Here is a 17,979-nt window from a genome sequence, read left to right as displayed (position 1 = left end):
TTTGAGTCTCCTATAGGAGAGAAAGGGGGGATATAAATCCAATTCTTCTTCTCCTTGTTACAGGGTGTCCAAAATGTCTAGCATTAATGGGAATGGGAGGCAACGTTCTCAAATGTCTCCATCTCATGCATAATTTTATAAATCTCCACCAGGCCTGCACTCCTTAAAAGCCTCGAAGACAGTCAAAGGTATGCCGTCTGCACTCACTGGACCGAGCCGGACAGCCTGTATCACTTTACAATTACTCTGCTCTGACACCTCCTTTTCCACAATCCGGCTGAGGATCTCGGTGCGCCACAAGTGGAACTAGCCCACATTAATCAGAGGTGGGCCCGGAATCTGGGCTGCATGCCCAGAATGGGAGTTGAAATGTTATTCTTTAATGGGTGGGAATGAAAGTCAGGAATGGAGACCGCAGCCCACCTGGGATAGAATTTCCGTTTTTGGTTCCACTCCTACTGCTTTAAAGCTGGTTTTGCAAACGTTAACTAAAGATTGTGATGCATTGTTCAGCAGTGATCAACTTCACAAAGCCAGCGTTTCTCCTTCGGCCTGGCCTGAACCAGGAACGTAGGAGGCTTAGAAAGACGTTAGGTCATTTCTTAACAGTGAATAGATGACCAAAGCAGCAGATAAAAACATATTTCCTTTAGACTAAGAAAGGTTCCATCGAGCCTGCATTGGGGGGAAAAAATTACTGGGTAAGCTGTGCAATGAGTTAAAAACGCTTAGAATAAGCCAAACCATGAGGAGATGATTTCTTAAGGGCAGGCTAGGTACTGAGCTGTGATACCAGGCAGGAGACACGGTGAGATTCCAAATGAAGGCTGCAATTCAGGGACCTCCAGTCATCCCAGTATGTAAGAATCTTGCCCTACAGGATCATTTCTAATGTGCCACAGTTACTATGGTCATCTTCTCTCTTCCTAGGCAGCTGGGGAGGGAAGTTCAGTTTCCTGAGGATATATATGCACATCTACCCTCTCCTCCCGTCTCTCCCGGGAAAAGCTTTCCCTTATTTGTAACTGATATAGAAACAAGAGATGGAAGAGGGCCTGTTCTCTCCCTCTGGGCAGAGCCCCTCTCACCTCGCTCGTCCATGCAGACACATGTGCAACAAATTAATTTCCAAGAAACAGCACTTGAAAGATATTGTTTAAAACTGTGTCCCATCCACTGTGGCGCAACCGAGGGTTGTGCCGAGAAGACGTGGCACGGTTAAGCTAAAGACCAGCTGCTGTGTCTCTCAGCAGAGGAAAACAGCTCCAGGCGTGCGCTCCGGCACCATTTCAGACTGTTTCCTGGGGTAGTGAAGAAAACGGGAGGGTAACACCATAGGGAGGGGAAGGTCTGGATCTTAAATGGAGAATCTTCACTTTGGAGGATGGTCTGAAGGTTGGCGAGCGTGGAGCGGTTGCATTTTACACAGTCAATAGCCAGGCAATACTGATTCGTCCTCTGGAACTCCACCTACCTCAGCTTGCTGGATTACAACTGTTTTGTTAAGAAAGGCTGGGGAGCATTGCAAAACTGAACACTTTGAGGGCAAGTTCTCTGGATAAAACATAATTTTTCTGAATTTGATTTTTTAAATATATGTTTACAATTTTTGCTGTGCTACATGTTCTAGGAGGTACTTTGAGTGGGGGGGGGGTTTTTGCAAAATTCTGGTAAAAGATAATAAAACATTACTCCCTTAAATTTTACCAGCAAGATTTAAGAGTTAGGGTATTTTTTTTAAAAGAATAATCATTCAAAGTTTATAATTGAAAATTGCAGGGTTGGTTTGTTTTTTACATACTCCATTTCCAGTTTGTATTGACTGTTTGTGTTTAGGTCTGATAGTAACCACATCCATCATTTACGACATTTCTGCACAAGTTAATTAACTCAGGATCAAATTCAATTAGATGGGATTCATGGATCTCCTAATGTTTTCTCAAAATGTTTTTTTTAAGTATGAAGGCTACACAAGACCAGTTACCAGGGGATTCACCTCCTTTACAGTAGTAGAGGGGTCTGCAATCTGTGGCTCTCCAGATGTTCATGGACTACAAATCCCATCAGCCCCTGCCAATTGGCCATGCTGGCAGGGGCAGATGAAAATTGTAGTCCACGGACATCTGGAGAGCCGCAGCTTGCAGATCCCTGCAGTAGTATGACAGTGCCAATGAAATGTCTTTGCTGGAGGAGCACCCGCTACAAATGTGTAGTTCTCTCTGCCACCACTTCAGCCAGTCCAATGCCATACGCTCCGCTTTCAACTCATTGGGCCCTGTTTTCTGGAGGATGAGTTGATATTCCTTCCTTACACAGCAAGATTTCGGCACCAAACACCTATTTCCCAGCTGAGACCCCCACGTCAGCTTTAGTCCCCTTGTATGTTAATCTCAGCGCTAGCTGCGGAAGGGTTTTGCCCTCATCTGACAAACAGAATGTGCTAAAGCCAAAAAAAAATCCAGCGCCAGACGTGGATAAATCGTTCCATGTGTCGCCGGGGTTAATGCGCAGAGGCAAACAGCGCAGAGACAAATATCTCAAGGCAAAAGGGGAGGAAGACTTCCCATAGTAAATGGTGGATCAAGGCTCAGGAGGACCACAGAGCAGCTGCCAAGCAGAAGATTTGGACACAGTGAGTCCCAGGCTCAATCTAGAGTACCTATGATGAGAGCCAGGAGATGGAGACGGAGCTGCTGCCACTCTAGAATGACCAGTGGCAGGGCTCAGTAGGTCAGAAAATCTACAGCTTTAGGTCAAAGGGTCTCACAAGTTGCCACACAAAAGGAGAAGACCACCAACGGGGTCTGAACCTACGAAACTGAATGCAAAGCACGCACTCGGCCACCAAGTCATGGGCCCCTCCCCAGATCAAGGACCCAGCTGGTTTCTGTGAACTATGGAGCTGCCTGCCCTGGCTGGAGTCATATCACTGGTCTGTCTAGGGCAGTGATGGTGAACCTTTTAGAGACCAAGTGCCAGGGTCGGAGCAAGGGGAAACTGTGTTCGGGGCACAAGTGCGCCCTGTACCCCTGCCATGCCCCGGTCCTCCCCTGCCCCGCCCTGGAGCACCCCCGGAACACCCTCACCACACCCCCGCAGGGGTGCACACCCAGTGTGTCACACACCCCTCACCCCATTGGCGCTATGCCACTGGCGAGTACCCAAACTGGGGTGACGGCACATGTGCCCACAAAGAGGGCTCTGAGTGCCACCTCTGGCATGCATGCCATATGTTCGCCACCACTGGTCTAGGGAAAGCTGAACAGCGCTGTGATCAAAAACGACCCACAAAAGCCACTGGCCATAGCCCAACAATCAGGAATGCTGAAATCTCCTTTCCCACCGAACACCTCACTCTGTGTTCTGAATTATAGCCACAGGGTTTCCTACACTCTTGGGGGAACGCTAATGGCATTAGGACGGCACACTTGGGACAAAACAAATGGGATGGGGCAAGATGACGCACATACACCATCAAATGCAACCTTCTCCTTAGGGGATCGTTAGCCTTGCAGTCTGTTCTGACTTCACGCTAATCATAAGCTATTAGAGGATGACTACAACACATCATCAAGCATTAGAAGACATCCAGAGTCTAACAAGAGGTGAAGCAAGCATTATTGTCAGTCATAGAGGCAGGTCAGGGGGAACTCCCAGAAGATGGGTTCCAGATTGCCAAGGTAAGTGAAAACAGAAGAGAACAGAGAAAGATGGGGAACCGGGCAGAAAAAGTCTTGTAGAGTTGAGGAATCAGAGTTGATGAAGGGAGACGCTTCGCTACTCAGGGAAATTCTGGAGAAGTTGGGTTGTTGGGTTAAGGAAGAATAGTTTGGATTTATACCCCACCTTCTTCTGTAAGGGGACTCAAGGTGACCTACAAGCTCCTTTCCCTTCCTCTCCCCACAACAGACACCTTGGGAGGTAGGTGGGGCTGAGAGAGTTCAGAGAGAATTGTGACTGGCCCAAGGTCACCCAGCAGCAATGTAGGAGGGCGGAAACACATCTGATTCACCAGATAAGCCTCTGCCACTCAGGTGGAGGAGTGGGGAATCAAACATAGTTCTCCAGATTAGAATCCGCCTGCACTTTAATCACCACACCACGCTGGCTCATTTAGAAATGAAGCACAGTTGCCATTTCCTGACATGACTGAGTAGGAAGGCAGAGCTGCCCCCAGGGGACCTAGCTACCCTCAGCCTCCTGACTGTGTCCAACTGACACAACCACGGAAGCCAATACCCAGTTTCTAAAATGATGGGATGCAAAGTATATCTACTCACACTCAGACAAAATAAAGCTGTACCAATCACATAATAGAGAGCCAGCATGGTGTAGTGGTTCAGAGTAAGTGCACTCTAATCTGGAGAACCAGGTTTGTTTCCCTGCTCTGCCACTTGAGCTTTGGAGACTTATCTGGTGAACCAGATTAGCTTGTGCACCCCAACACATGCCAGCTGGGTGACCTTGGGTTAGTCACAATTCTTTGGAGCTCTCTCAGCCCCACCCACCTCACAGGGTGTCTGTTGTGGGGGGGGGGGAAGGGAAAGGAGATTGTAAGCCCCTTTGAGTCTTCTTGATGGAGAGAAAGGGGGGATATAAATCCATACTCTTCTTCTTCTACAAAATAAGACTGTACCAATCACCAGTATTTTTCCTTCCACTACCTGTGCTAAAGCAGACTTTATGAATCAGACTATTGTACTGACATGAGCATCAATCACCGGCTAATCCTATTGTCTTAAAACCTGCCTTAAATTAACATTGGCCCCATGGAAGGGGGGAAAATTAGCATCTTCTTAAGAAAAAAAAAGAGGCCAGATTCCTTAAGTTACGAAATACAATGGAAAGAAACCAGAGGGAACACAAAGGCATTAGGAAGACATGCATCAGGGGCTGCTGTCAACAGGAGACCACAGGCCATTCTCCCCGTCTCATCCTCTCTGTGTGTGCCATTTCCCCTCCATTTAAAACCGCACAATCCATCGGGAAGTTCTCCTGCATATGAATGGCGGAGTGTTCTTAAGCCACTCCTATTCATTCCATTGAGGATCTTGCAAGTCATCTTTCCAACCAGGGTTGTAAGTTTATTTGGCGATAATACACACACACACACAACTCTCTGTAAACCGCAACAGAAGTGATGAATCTGTATTTGTGGTGTGTGTGTGTGTGTGTGGGGGGGGGGTGTTTCTGACTCAGGCTTTGCTCACCAGAATCCCCTGGCAAAAACACCTCCATAAATGGGTGTCACAGGATTTCTCTGCCCTGTGGTATATGGGTCCTCCACAACCATTTCACCCTGACACCCAAATTTACTGCTGTTGGCTGCAATGTTTATTGATTCATCCAAGCCACAATCCAGATTTTTTTTTTGAGGTACTTGGGAATTAAGCTAGTGAGGAGAGTTGTAAAAATGAGGTGGCATTTGCCGGATCCAAAACCCAAAAACCGCCACTCGGTCGACTAATGAGTGCTTTAACAATATAATGGTTAAAGAATTCATTAGTTAGACTAAGAACAGAACCAGCTCAGCTTGTTTACAGAAACAACTGTGTGAGAGGTCTCCAGCCCCTTCCAGACGCTTTCCAGAAAACAACTGGATCAGATCTGTAAGGAAACCCTCCACACAACAAATGCATGCCATCTAACATCTGACAGATGAACGCTGGGCACACGGCGACTCTCGTAACCCGTTTCTTCCCTTACCAAGCTGCTCGCGTCACCCGTTGCCCAACTCTTCACTCTGTCTGCTGAATTCATTTACTCTGCCTTGCGCTATTATAAAAAAAGAGCTGTTTCTCCTTTCTGTCGAAGATACGGGAGAAAAGTTCAGCTGTTCTCAAACAGGCCAACAAAACCTATCCAGGCCGTTGCGAGTGGTGAGCTATGGGACGCAAATGTCGTCATGTTCACATGCAGACACGTGGAACTAAATGAATCCCCCGCCCCCTGCTCAGAGATTTAAGTTTCAGATACCTGGAGGAGTGAGTTGACCCCTGAAGGATGGATGCAAACAAAATTTTGACGAGGTATTTCCTGGAAAATCATAATAAAATAGGAGAGGTGATTTACCAGGGGCAGACAGATCGTCCCATGGTTAAGGAGGCTCGATACACTTGGGTCCCATGCCACCATGACAACTGCTTTCTCTTGAGCCCTGGCCCCCACCTGGTGGAATGAGCTCCCATCTGAGATCAGGGCCCTGCGGGACATTGGGGAATTTCGCAGGGCCTGTAAGACTGAGCTCTTCCGCCAGGCTTTTAGATCTTGTCAGCCGGCCTGATTGGAACATTGTGATCTCCCATGGGTGTCTTTTACGGGTTTTATCGCCATCTGCTTATCTTATTGCTTTTATTATTGTAAGTTTTAATTGCTGCGGCTGAATGTTTATATTGTTTTTATTGCACTGTTTTATTTGATCATGTTGTTCGCTGCCCTGAGGCCTGTTGGGAAGGTTGGGATATAAATAAATAAATAGATAGATAAATGAATGAATGAATGAATGAATGAATGAATGAATAAATAAAAAAAAAAACCCAGCCCGTGTTCCTGTCCCAAGGGGCCTGCAGTTGCTGCACAAGGTGATCAGCAGAAGCTATGCTTCAGTGGCTCAGCTGGTGCTACTAGCAAGGCAGATCTGAAATTTCAAGGGTTTAGATCACAGGTGTCAAACTTGTGGCCCTCCAGATATTGTGGACTACAGTTCCCATTATCCCCTGCCAGCATGATGCTGGCAGGGGATGATGGGAACTGTAGTCCATAACATCTGGAGGGCCACAAGTTTGACACCTATGGTTTAGATTCTCTTCTCAGGGTCCTTGGGGGTAGAGAAACATCTCAGGAAGAGAGACCAAAGTCAAGAACAGGGGGAGCATTTTCTGCTCCGTGATTCATGGCTGAGATTCTCCGGATCTGAGCCTCAGGGAACAGACAATCCCCCGACAGGGCAGAAACTTACTGCAGAGAGCTGCAAAGCAGCAGATCCCGCTCCTAAAAAACAAGGGCACTATAATCGTGAATCTTGCTGTGGGGCGGCAGAAAGCAAGGGAATTGTCACTCTCACCACTATCCGGTGTCCCCCCCCCCCTCCCCGACACACAAATGAATGACTTCAGGAATCTGCAGTCAAATCACAGACAGCCAGTTGATCGGTCCAATAGCAGAACTGACAGGCCAAATGACTGCTTCCCCAGCCTGACATGGCTTTCTATGTGATTAGGGATGCCTGTTAAAATGAGGAGTCAGTAGCAGTAATTGTACATCTGTTAAAAGATGCTGCTTTGTATTGTCGAAGGCTTTCACGGCCGGAATCACTAAGGTGTTGTTGGTTTTCTGGGTCGTATGGCCGTGTTCCAGTAGCATTTTCTCCTGATGTTTCAGCTGCATCTGTGACTGGCATCTTCAGAGGATCCTCTGAAGATGCCAGCCACAGATGCGGGCGAAACGTCAGGAGAAAATGCTACTGGAACATGGCCATACGACCCGGAAAACCCACAACCCCCTAATGCTGCTGTGTACTTCACAGAGTGCTGCTCTGCTCTAAGCACTATACAGAATGCTAAAAGAATAAGAGAGTTCCTATGAAAGTGGTTTATATTCTCAGCGTCATTCCATACACAGTGGGACTGTCGGAGCTGGAAGTTTTGTATTTGTTTCTGCAACCTCCCCAGAAAATTCAAAGGCCACAGAAGGTTGCTGAGGAATGGATAGGGGCCAGTGGCTATATACACGTTATTCCCATTCACACAGTGTTCCATAAAGGATTGCAGAAGCAATTGGAGGCCACAGGACTATGTATTTTGTTTTCAGGAAAGAGGAGTTGCCTTCAAAACCCTTTCCATCACACTCCGAATGCCTGCCCAGATCTAACTGTAAGCTGTAAAAAGCCAGGACGGATGAAGTTACTTTACAAAAGAAATAAACCTTTATTCATGGCGATAATAAGATGATATAAGGATGATGAGAAGTTTGACTGCCCTTGAATTGGGACGGTATTTATAAGTAGTTCAAGGCACCGATCCAGGATTTTCATTAATTGTTATGAACTTTCACCACAGTCACAGCGGGTGACATTGATGCAATAATATATACAAGATTATGGACATTGTTGGTTTAACAAATACATGATTATGGACTTGAGAGAAGGTTGTCTTGTAATAAATTGTGTTGCATGAATTGGATTGAAAAGTGGAGATTTATATATATCTTGTAATAAATTGTGTTGCATGGATTGAAAAGTGGAGATGTATATAAGATATATATAAAATATGTGTTATGGAGATATAATAGTTTGATAAGTCTAATAGCCAACAATTTGACATACTTACAAGTAACTAATAGGTAATATAAATTGCTTGAGCCAGCGGCCATGTGCCACGCGTTTTTGTGTATCTTATACAGATCTAACTGTCAATATGATCCATGCAGGAGGGACAATGGCTGCACGCGCTAAATGGGGCAAATGAACGCCTGAAGCTGCTTTAAAGAAAGTCTGACTTTGGATCTATGTGGCATAGTGACAGAGGTTCTCTAGGGTTACAGGCAGTACTTGCTACCAGTGATCATGCAAGTGGAGTTGCTGAGCACCAAACTTGGGATCTTCAGCTCTGCCTCTGAACGATGATCACCCTCACTCTCCTGAGGAGAAGCCATGCCCCCAAATGTCAGGTCTATTTGCAGCCTTGAGGTCCTTAAGACAGACCCTGGGTCCCAGTCTGCTTGCACCCATCCAGCTAAGGTTTCTCCCCTAAGGCCTATGAGGGAAGGGCCAGAAAGAAGCTAAGCGAGGAAATTTAACCTTCCCTGGATCATCTGCACCTGGCTTAGAAAGCGGGCTGGAAGCCAGATATAGGTTTTCAACAAGGGTTGAACTCTAAGCTGCTGTTGGGCCCGTTTGTGGATGGGGTGGTTCAGCAGAGCAGCTGCCTTCCTCACAAACACCTGGGTGTTGGGGGAACGGTAGGAAGCAGCATTCTGGGGGCGAACGTTTAAAGCACCCCGCTTGTTGCTTTCCAGGACCTTGATCCCTGCCTAGCCATCCTAAACCCCTTCACACATTCCTGCTGCATTGTTGGACCAAGTCACGTGTCCTCAGGAACAGCACTTGGTATGCAAAGAGCTTTATCACCACTGCTCTGATCCCATACATGATGGCTGCAAGGTTTGCCCCCCCCCCCCAAATATAGTCCGTAGTGCTACGTTTCTGCATCTGGTTTTTGTTTTGTTTTTAGTTGGTCTTATCATATCCAGGAACAAAACAAGTGGGAAGGAGGGGGGTCTTCTGTAAAGGCCTAGGTGTAAAGGGGTTTGTTTTTTTTTAAGATGGGATTTCTTAAATGAAGATGAATGGAGTGAACGTTTTGAAAGTCTAGAGGCAAACCTGCATTTGCCAATGACAAGCACAGGGCTAGCAGAGAGGTTGCACATACAGAGGAAGCCTAGTGGCAGACAATGCATTTCACCTGCATTCTGTCAGCCGGTTTCATGCTCTGCCTGAAATGATGGCTGCCAAACTTTGATATCTAGAATAGAAAACAAAATCTCTTTGAAAAATCTTTACGGGCAGAGACCTGTGAATCCTCTTCACTGACCTCCCTCAGTAATGTCCCTTAACTTCACAATTTTGCCTCCCTTTTCATTGCTCTCCCAAGAGACTGCTGAACTCCAGGCACTAAGAACCAGATCAAAGAGGCTCTATCCAAATTGGTGCAGTGATTAAAAGCAGGTGCACTCTAATCTGGAGAACCGGGTTTGATTCCCCACTCTGCCACTTGAGCTGCGGAGGCTTATCTGGGGAACCAGATTAGCTTGTGCACTCCGACACCTGCCAGCTGGGTGGCCTTGGGCTAGTCACAGTTCTTCAGAGCGCTCTCAGCCCCACCCACCTCACATGGAGTTTGTTGCAGGGGGTGGGAAGGAAAAAGAGCTTGCAAGCCACCTTGAGTTTCCTTACAGGAGAGAAAATGGGTGGGGTATACAAATCCAAACTCTTATTATTATCATTATTGGCCAACCCACTCTTGAAAGGAAGAATGCCTTTTTTTAAAGTCTGGTTTTTCCACCCAAGAATTTGTAAATACAATATTGACAAACTTAGGGAAAAAGTCATCTATTGACCGATCACATTTCCAGATTTGCAAAAGAAAAAGAAAATGAGCCCATCATGGCAGAACAGTGGAGAGCCGGCTCCCAGATCAGGCAAGCAGGCTGGCCTGCCCTAAAAAAGGACAGGAGTGGGCAAATATGCTCCCAGTTATTATGAACAAACGTGGCCCGTGCCAAGAGAAACGAAACACATATGAAGGGAACAGGTGCTGTAAAACAGGTACTGCTGGCTAGCCTCGCTAAAGAAATAATCCAACCAGGGTGTTTTTAATGCAGGGTCTTGAAGCCAGAACTCAGCAATTAATTTCTCCGGCATGGATTGCAGAGACACCCTCTAAAGGGACTTCCGCCCCAGAGCCATTCTGCTTTATGCTAAGAGCTAACCTGTAAAAGGAGAGGTGTCTGGAGAAGGTCGGGGGTGTGGGGTGTGAGTGTGTGACCGAGTGCCCCAGCAGTTGAGCCCCCCTAATTCTAGGAGCCTTGGGGTTTGCTTACAGAGGTGGGAGAAATGCACTCTGCATACACTCAGAAACCTTTCCATCTGTACAGTGATTTCCCACATCTCCCTGGAATCTTAGGTAAAAATGAAGTCTTGTCGACAACTATTTGACACAGTCTCTAGTGCTGTCCAGATAACAATGCATTCACTCGGCCACATCTGCCAAGAGGCAGAAGGGATGTTTTGTCTGTTGGAACCGCTTGGTTGGGTTCGGGAGAGTCATGTCCAAAAACCCCTCGCAGCCACAGCCTTCCTGTATGACCTTGGGTGAGTCACTTAAGGCGGAGGAAGGCATTTGCTACTTTGTGCCTTTGCATCTGCACGGGGTGGTGCTCCTCCAACCTGCTTCCAGGAACTCCGAGAGGCTTCCTTTTCATGTCACCATGAACGCGCCGGTTCGCTTTCCCTCAAGTAACCGGACTATCGTGCCCTTTTTCGGAGCAGGTTTTGTGCTCTGTCACCCTTTTAAACTGAGCAGAATTGGCACCGAGCCACAGAGCTGTTGCCTTTCGAGTTTAATAAGTGTAGGTGCAGAACGGCAAAAGGGAAAAAGTTTGGAAAGTTGTTTGGCATTAATAAGAACAGCTAAACGCACGTAGGGAGAGCTGAAGTAATCAGGAAAAAAGGAGGAATTATTATGTTTATAGAGTACCTCAGTGTGCGTATAAAGTGCCATCAAGCCACAGCTGACTTATGGAGACCCAGTGGGGTTTTGAAGGCAAAAGATTAACAGTGGTGATTTGCCTTTGCCTGTCTCTGTACAACAACCCTGGTGTTCCTTGGTGGTCTCCCAGTAAAGTACTAGGCAGGACTGGCCCTGATTTGCTTCTGAGATCTGCTGAAATCAGGCTAGCTTGGGACATCCGCCTCAATCTAGGGGGTGCTTGACATAGAATCATACATGTAAAAACAATTCCCTGCCCCAAGGAACCTACAGATTCTCATGGTGGGGGTGGAACAAAGGGAAAGGGAGGGGGGAAGGAGATGCGGAGGTAATAAGGAACGGATGGGAGCAAAATGTTGCCAAGAAGCGTCAGTCAGTGGAGCCTACTGCCTATGCTCAAAACCGCAATACACAAAACCCCCCAGAAAATCATTCAAGTGATAATAGTAAATTAAGAGGCAGGACAACAAGCAGAATTTGGAAGCTCTGGTTCCAACAACCTTTGCAAAATGATGAGAGATGTTTCATTTGTCACGGTTCTTTTACTGATTTGCTTCTGTGTGGGAAAAGCATAGCGCTGCATGCCTACATATGCATTGGACAAATGCGCATGTATCTGTTTTGCCATGCTGTAAGGTACCAATCCTCCTTTTAAATCATGCACACAGAAGGCATGTATAACTCTCTGCATACAGATTGGCATAAGCCTTGACTGCACAAAACTGCTTACTATACACACACACACACGGTGGGAGTGGGGGAGACGCACACATTTTTAGTAAGGACTGTTGTGTTGCACAACAGTATAAAGTGTACAACAGTATAAAGTGACATTGGAAAGATGTGTCTTTACAAAGCAACTACGCCAACCCTAGCAAGTATATACCTCAGGATAAAAAGAGACAAATCAATCCAGTTGTTGAAAAGTTAAGAGATGCAGAGAGGAACTACAACTACATTGTAGCTTTCTGTCTATTTTATTATAGGTAGCAAACGCAGGATTGTCTCCCTTTTACCTTCACAACAACCCCATCAGGTAGGTCAAATGAGGCTGTGGGTCCATTATCTGGCAACCCAGCGAGGAATATGCAGATGATGGGGCAGGGCAGCCAACCACCCTCAGGCAAGGATACTTCCCACCCACTTCTCTCTACCCAGACTCAATCCAAACATCCTATTGCCTCATTATCATACTACTTGTCAAGTTTCAGCCCCCACCCCACCCCACCCCAGGATGACCCAGGTCCACAGCATTTTGCCTTCCATATTCTCCCTGTTCGGCAGTCCTCAGTTAGGGATCTCAACCCTGCTTGATCAGAGGCCCCTTCTGCACAGGCAGAATAAGGCGCTTTTGATCCACTTTCAATGCACTTTGCGGCTGGATTTGACTGTGCGGAATAGCAAAGCCCACTTGCAAACCATTGTGACAGTGGATTGAAAGTGCCTTGTTCTGTATGTGCGGAAGGGGCCTGCTTCAACACACTTCTAACAGTCTCAAATGTTCAACTTCCTCCTGTTAAATGATAATACCGCTGGCCTGCCTTGCAGGGATGCCTGAGGCAAGAGTGAGGATTGTACAGCCTCTGGAAAATTAAAACTGGCATCTAGCAGCGGCGATCATTCTTTCAAAGACGACTACCTGTAACAAAGCATGGAATGTGTGTCCCAGCAAGTTACAATGTCACACGTGCCTTGCCTCGAGAAACACAATTTCTTTTCAGGAGGAACTCCTGTTTTAAAGACTTTGTGGAGTTTTCCCATGAGAACGTTACAAAACAAACAAACAAACCCAACCTCAGTTTCAGGATGTATTTTTTTTTCACCTGCCACTTCTCCAGTGCCAGTGCACACATTAGCCCTCCTATTAAACCAGTGCTTCTGTTCTCCTGGGAATGATAAAGAAAGAAATCTCCTGGAGGCTCAGAAAGAGTGAGTAGCCGTGGGTCCAAGGATACATGCTGCAGGAAACTGGAAGGCAAGATTTTCAGATTAGGATCTTTATACTCAGGGTTGATGCTGTCCCTTAGGGAATAAAGAGATCACGTGCTTTGGGGTTTGGGGCAGACCGAGAGTCTGTTGAAACAAAATGTAGTGACGCAAACCTCCAAGGAGCCTAGGGAAAGCCGTCCTGTTCAAAAGCTCTAGGATGGGCAGACCCAGAGTCCAAAAAGAAACGGATGTGCTAGGAATCGCACTGTCTATTTTGCTGGAGAAACAGGAGTTCAGGATTCTTCAGAGCGAAAGGGCACCTCCACTATCCCGGCAGGAACCGATAAGGGCTTGCATGGGAATGCACCTGTGCCCTCACACAAACCTCCTTTATTCCAAAGATCAGGCTTAAGAGTCCAGTGGGCAACGCACGTTCTCAAAGTGACCTTTTCAAAGACATCTGGCACCCCTACACACGCACGCACACACACACAAATCCCATTTTGCTCATTTGTTCAAATGGGGCAGAGAATAGAATATGCATGGATTCACACATATGTGCACCATCTGCAAAACCTCTGCTCGGCAAAGCTTCTCCCGAGCGCTTATGACACTATGCCCTCGCCAACGTCAAACCATAAACAGCTCCCGGTGCCCACTTGCAATTGTAGAGCGTCAGAATAGCGCTTTATCCTCAGTGGGCTCATGATTTAAACACACCCACCTCCTCTCTCGCCAGTTCAAAACCTGTCCAACTGTTGCTATTCTATACCAAGTAATTCCCTTACAAGAAAGTTATCCATCAAAACCCAACAGAAAACATTTCACAAGACATCGTGGCCGAAAGCTGCCAATTTGTTATATAATACAAACCCTTTCTCACCTCCCAAACACACCCCGAATGTGTTTGTGTGCGCACACGCAGCTACCCTTGACCCAATGGAAATGGTTTTACAAGTTCCATCTCTTTATTGAAATTCCAAGACGAAGCTATGAAAGGATTAAACAGGAAATAAAAAAAGGAGGAGGGGAAAGAAAAACAAGAGAGAGAGAAGAGATGGAAAGGAAAGTTTCTAAAAAGCCAATTAAATCCTATTTAGCTTGGAAAGGGAAGAATGAACAGCCAGGGTGTGGAAAAGCGGATTCTTAATCCATGGAGTAAGCAAAAAAATGAAGAGAGGGGAAGCTTTTTCCACTTCCATATAAACAAGTCTTTAACATGCTGCGAAAGAGACAAGCGATCTAAAGTCCATCCCTCCACAGAAAGAATATTGAACAGGTACCAGGAAGATCGGAAAGCAACTTACTGTGACTCCAACAGGTAGAAAGTTCCCCTTTGAACACCCAAGCCCGGAGATGTCAAAGCAGCGCAATCCCAGACAGTCAAAACCACCTCTGCTGCGGAAAGGGGGGAAATCAGAATCTGGAACTTGGAAAGAGGGGGGGGGGGGGAAGCAATCTGCTGCTGTCACTGGGTGCAAAAGGGGAAAAAAGGAAACCAGGAGAGGGGAAATGAGCAAAACGATTCTCTGCAGTCAGGCTGGGGAGCTGCTTCAAACCCCGCTGTGGGGATCTCAGTCCTTTCGCTGCTGCCCGGGGGTTTCCGAGCTGTTTCACTCCTCTCTCTCTCTCTCTCTCTCTCTCTCTCTCTCTCTCTCTCTCTCGGACTGCCCAATGAAGGGCTGCTCTGCTGGGTGGGAGGGAGAGAGGAAAAGTGAAGGAAGGAGGGAAGGAGGGGGTGAGGAGAACGCCAACAGTGGAGAAACTGAGCCCCGGCTGTGGCGGCTGCTTTCCAATGGAGCGAAAAGCTTCCAATAAAGTCACGGATTGCAGGGGCGGGGGGTGGGGGGGCTCAACTCCCTGAGGAAATCAGAAGCAGATTTCGAGACATTTAATCACATGCAAAGGGGGGGGGAGGTGAGAGGGAGGGAACCTCCCCCCTGCCTGGCTAACCTTCCCCTTCTCTTCCTCACACTCCCCAGTCTTGCCAAGGGGGTCCCCTTCGCCCCCTACCCCAGAGCCAAGGTGGTGAAGGAGGAGATATCAGGAGGGAGGCTAGGATGGGGCAATGCAAGCAGGGGAAAGTGGCTCGTCCGACCCTTCCTTTGCAGGCTGGTGGGCTCGTGGAGGGTCGCGGAAATTGGAAAAGGAGGGGCCGGGGGGGGGGGGGAAGGCGGAGGAGAGCTTCACCTCCAGCTGCAGGCTGCAGTCCAAAGGTAAGGAGGGGGAAAGGCTGGCTCTGGGCAGCGCAGGCGAGACATGGGCGGGGGGAGCCCAGTGCCCCAGGTGGCTGCGAGCATCCAGATGGTGCGAGTTCGAAGCTGCCACTCCGCCGCCGCCGGAGACTCCCCAGGCACATTGGGATAGGGCTGCAGAAGGAAGAGGGCCCAGACCCTGCGCTGCCCTAGCCCAGGAATGGAGGCTTCAGGCACATCATCCTTCCCCTGCAGCATGGGAGTGGTGACACTGGTCTACCTTACAGGGCTGGCAGGTGCTCTGAAAAAGAAAGGCATTGTGTTCAGTTGATCTTTCCACAGCAAGTTCCTGCCCCTCGGCTTCACAATGGGAAACAACGGAGACTGGAAGGAGGGGAATCAGACCACCCGGCAGGCACCATCAGAAAGCTCAAGCCAGGGCTCCCAAATATAAATGCCCGGGCAGACTTAGGACGTGGCGCCCACTGATTCGATGTGGGTAGCAACATCAGACAAGAGCTGGCGAGAACCAGGCCCTATTCCCACGCAGTCGGTTGAAAGGTTCTCTGGATTGGAGACCACCATGGAAGTCCGGGGTAGCTATGCAGAGCGTAGTATGCCATGGCAAAACACCTCTGAGCATCGCTTGCCTTGAAAACCCCATGAGGGGGTTGACTGCGACTTGACCGCGCTTTCGCCCACTGGGGCTGTCACAAAAGCAAACTGAGAAGCAGCAAAGTCCAGACTCGCATCACCTATAGAAGTGCAGAGAACATATCATCCAGACTAGCTCAGCTTCCCCTGTCAATTTCACAAGTGCATAAAAAGAACAAAAGAAGAAGAAGAAGAGTTGGATTTATATCCCCCCTTTCTCTCCTATAGAAGACTCAAAGGGGCTTACAAACTCCTTTCCCTTCCCCACTCACAATAGACACCCTGTGAGGTAGGTGGGGCTGAGAGAGCTCTGAAGAACTGTGACTAGCCCAAGGTCATCCAGCTGGAATGTGTTGGAGTGTACAGGCTAATCTGAATTCCCCAGATAAGCCACCACAGCTCAGGTGGCAGAGCGGGGAATCAAACCCGGTTCCTCCAAATTAGAGTACCCCTGCTTTTAACCACTACGCCACTACGCACAAAGAGGCATGTAAGAAAAAGTCAACACCCACGCATTCTCTTTTGCTAGTATGTACCTAAAGTGTATATGTGAACGGGAGGAATACATGGTTGGTACCAGATGTATCATATACATAACTCTCCTAGGAGAGCCAGGATGGTTGCTCGGTTGCAAACCGTATACTTAGTTGGTTCTGGTGGGTTTTCCGGGCTGTGTGGCCATGATCTGGTGGATTTTGTTCCTAACGTATACTTAGTGCTACGTAGCGTGTGTTCATGCAGCTCGTGCTCAGGTCTATACGGTTCTGCAGCTGAATTGCTTTCCGTCTGAAACACCATTCTTCTTTACACAAATCCACCCACATGGCTCTTGCTCTCCTTTTGGTAACGCTTGATGAATAAACCAAGCCAAACTAGCCACATCCTCACACTAGGCAAATAAATATATGTTTGGGATGGACACAGGGCTAGAAAAAGATCAAGATGGGCCCACCCCTTTGATCTGCTAGAATGTTTCACGCATGTGATCGTCTGGGCATATATGGAGGAATCAAAGACAGCAGGGTTTTTTCTTCCTACCTTGACAAATGTGTTTTTTCCCATCTCGACAAAGTGTTGTTCTCTCTTCCCATCACTGAATTAAGCTGGGCCTTTGTCATTATTCTGCACTCAAATACACCAGATGGGAGTACTGGCCAGGATCATGGGTTGACCCTTCCTTAGTGATTCAGGAAGCAAAATCCCTGACTCAACAGCCACCCCCTGACTTTGCAGAATACGTAATGGAAATTGTGCAAGTAACTGCCATGAGATAACCATGATGGCCGTTAGTGGAGCTGGATCACACAGATTCTAGCAATGACTGGTTGGGCCTCCATGTCCAGAAAACAGGAGGCTCCAGTTACTAGAACCTAGATCCAAACAAACAAGAAGTGCTAATTCCATCATGGCCTTGAATATTTCCCCATATCACTGTCTTGGGGATGAGCAGGCTGATTCAGAAGGATCTTCAATCTGAAATGGCAGGCAGTTCAAATAATATTAGCCAATTATTCCTGAAGTCAGAAGCATACAGGATAAGTCTATTAATGAGCCAGGATGATTAAATGTAACTTCCATATTCAGAGGCAGTTTACCTCTGAAGGCAAGATGCGGGGGAACAATACCAGAAAGAGTCTGTTCTTTTTCTGGGACATCTTATCTGGCCATCCTGTGAGGAAACAGGAAGCTGGTCTAGATGCCCCAATTCGGTCTGTCCTAGCAGGCTGCTAACATTTGCATGCAACACAAGGGTGTTGAGATCCAGCTACAAAACGGCTTTAACTTTTTTTCTTTAATAATGTCACATTTCTAGTCCTGATGATCTCAGACACGTTTGCAAAGATAACTGGCAAAACACCAAAGATGCAATTAAAGATAGGCAAATTTCACAGGGGGGGTGTTTGCCCCCTGCCATCCATGATTTCAAAAGAGAT

General features: G+C 47.4%; 1 protein-coding gene across 1 annotated transcript in view; it reads right to left on the bottom strand.

Annotated features, from left to right (window-relative positions):
- NTN3 (netrin 3) overlaps positions 1-14,985 on the bottom strand; it is an 87,081-nt gene extending 72,096 nt beyond the window's left edge. The window contains exon 1 of the mRNA XM_048495041.1: positions 14,504-14,985. The gene's annotated coding sequence lies outside the window, so the exon portion shown is untranslated. The remainder of the gene's footprint in view (positions 1-14,503) is intronic.
- Positions 14,986-17,979: the final 2,994 nt, after the last annotated feature.

This window comes from Sphaerodactylus townsendi, linkage group LG04, assembly GCF_021028975.2.
Source record: "Sphaerodactylus townsendi isolate TG3544 linkage group LG04, MPM_Stown_v2.3, whole genome shotgun sequence".
NCBI lineage: Eukaryota > Metazoa > Chordata > Lepidosauria > Squamata > Sphaerodactylidae > Sphaerodactylus > Sphaerodactylus townsendi.
This window is presented reverse-complemented; position numbering and strand designations above follow the sequence as displayed.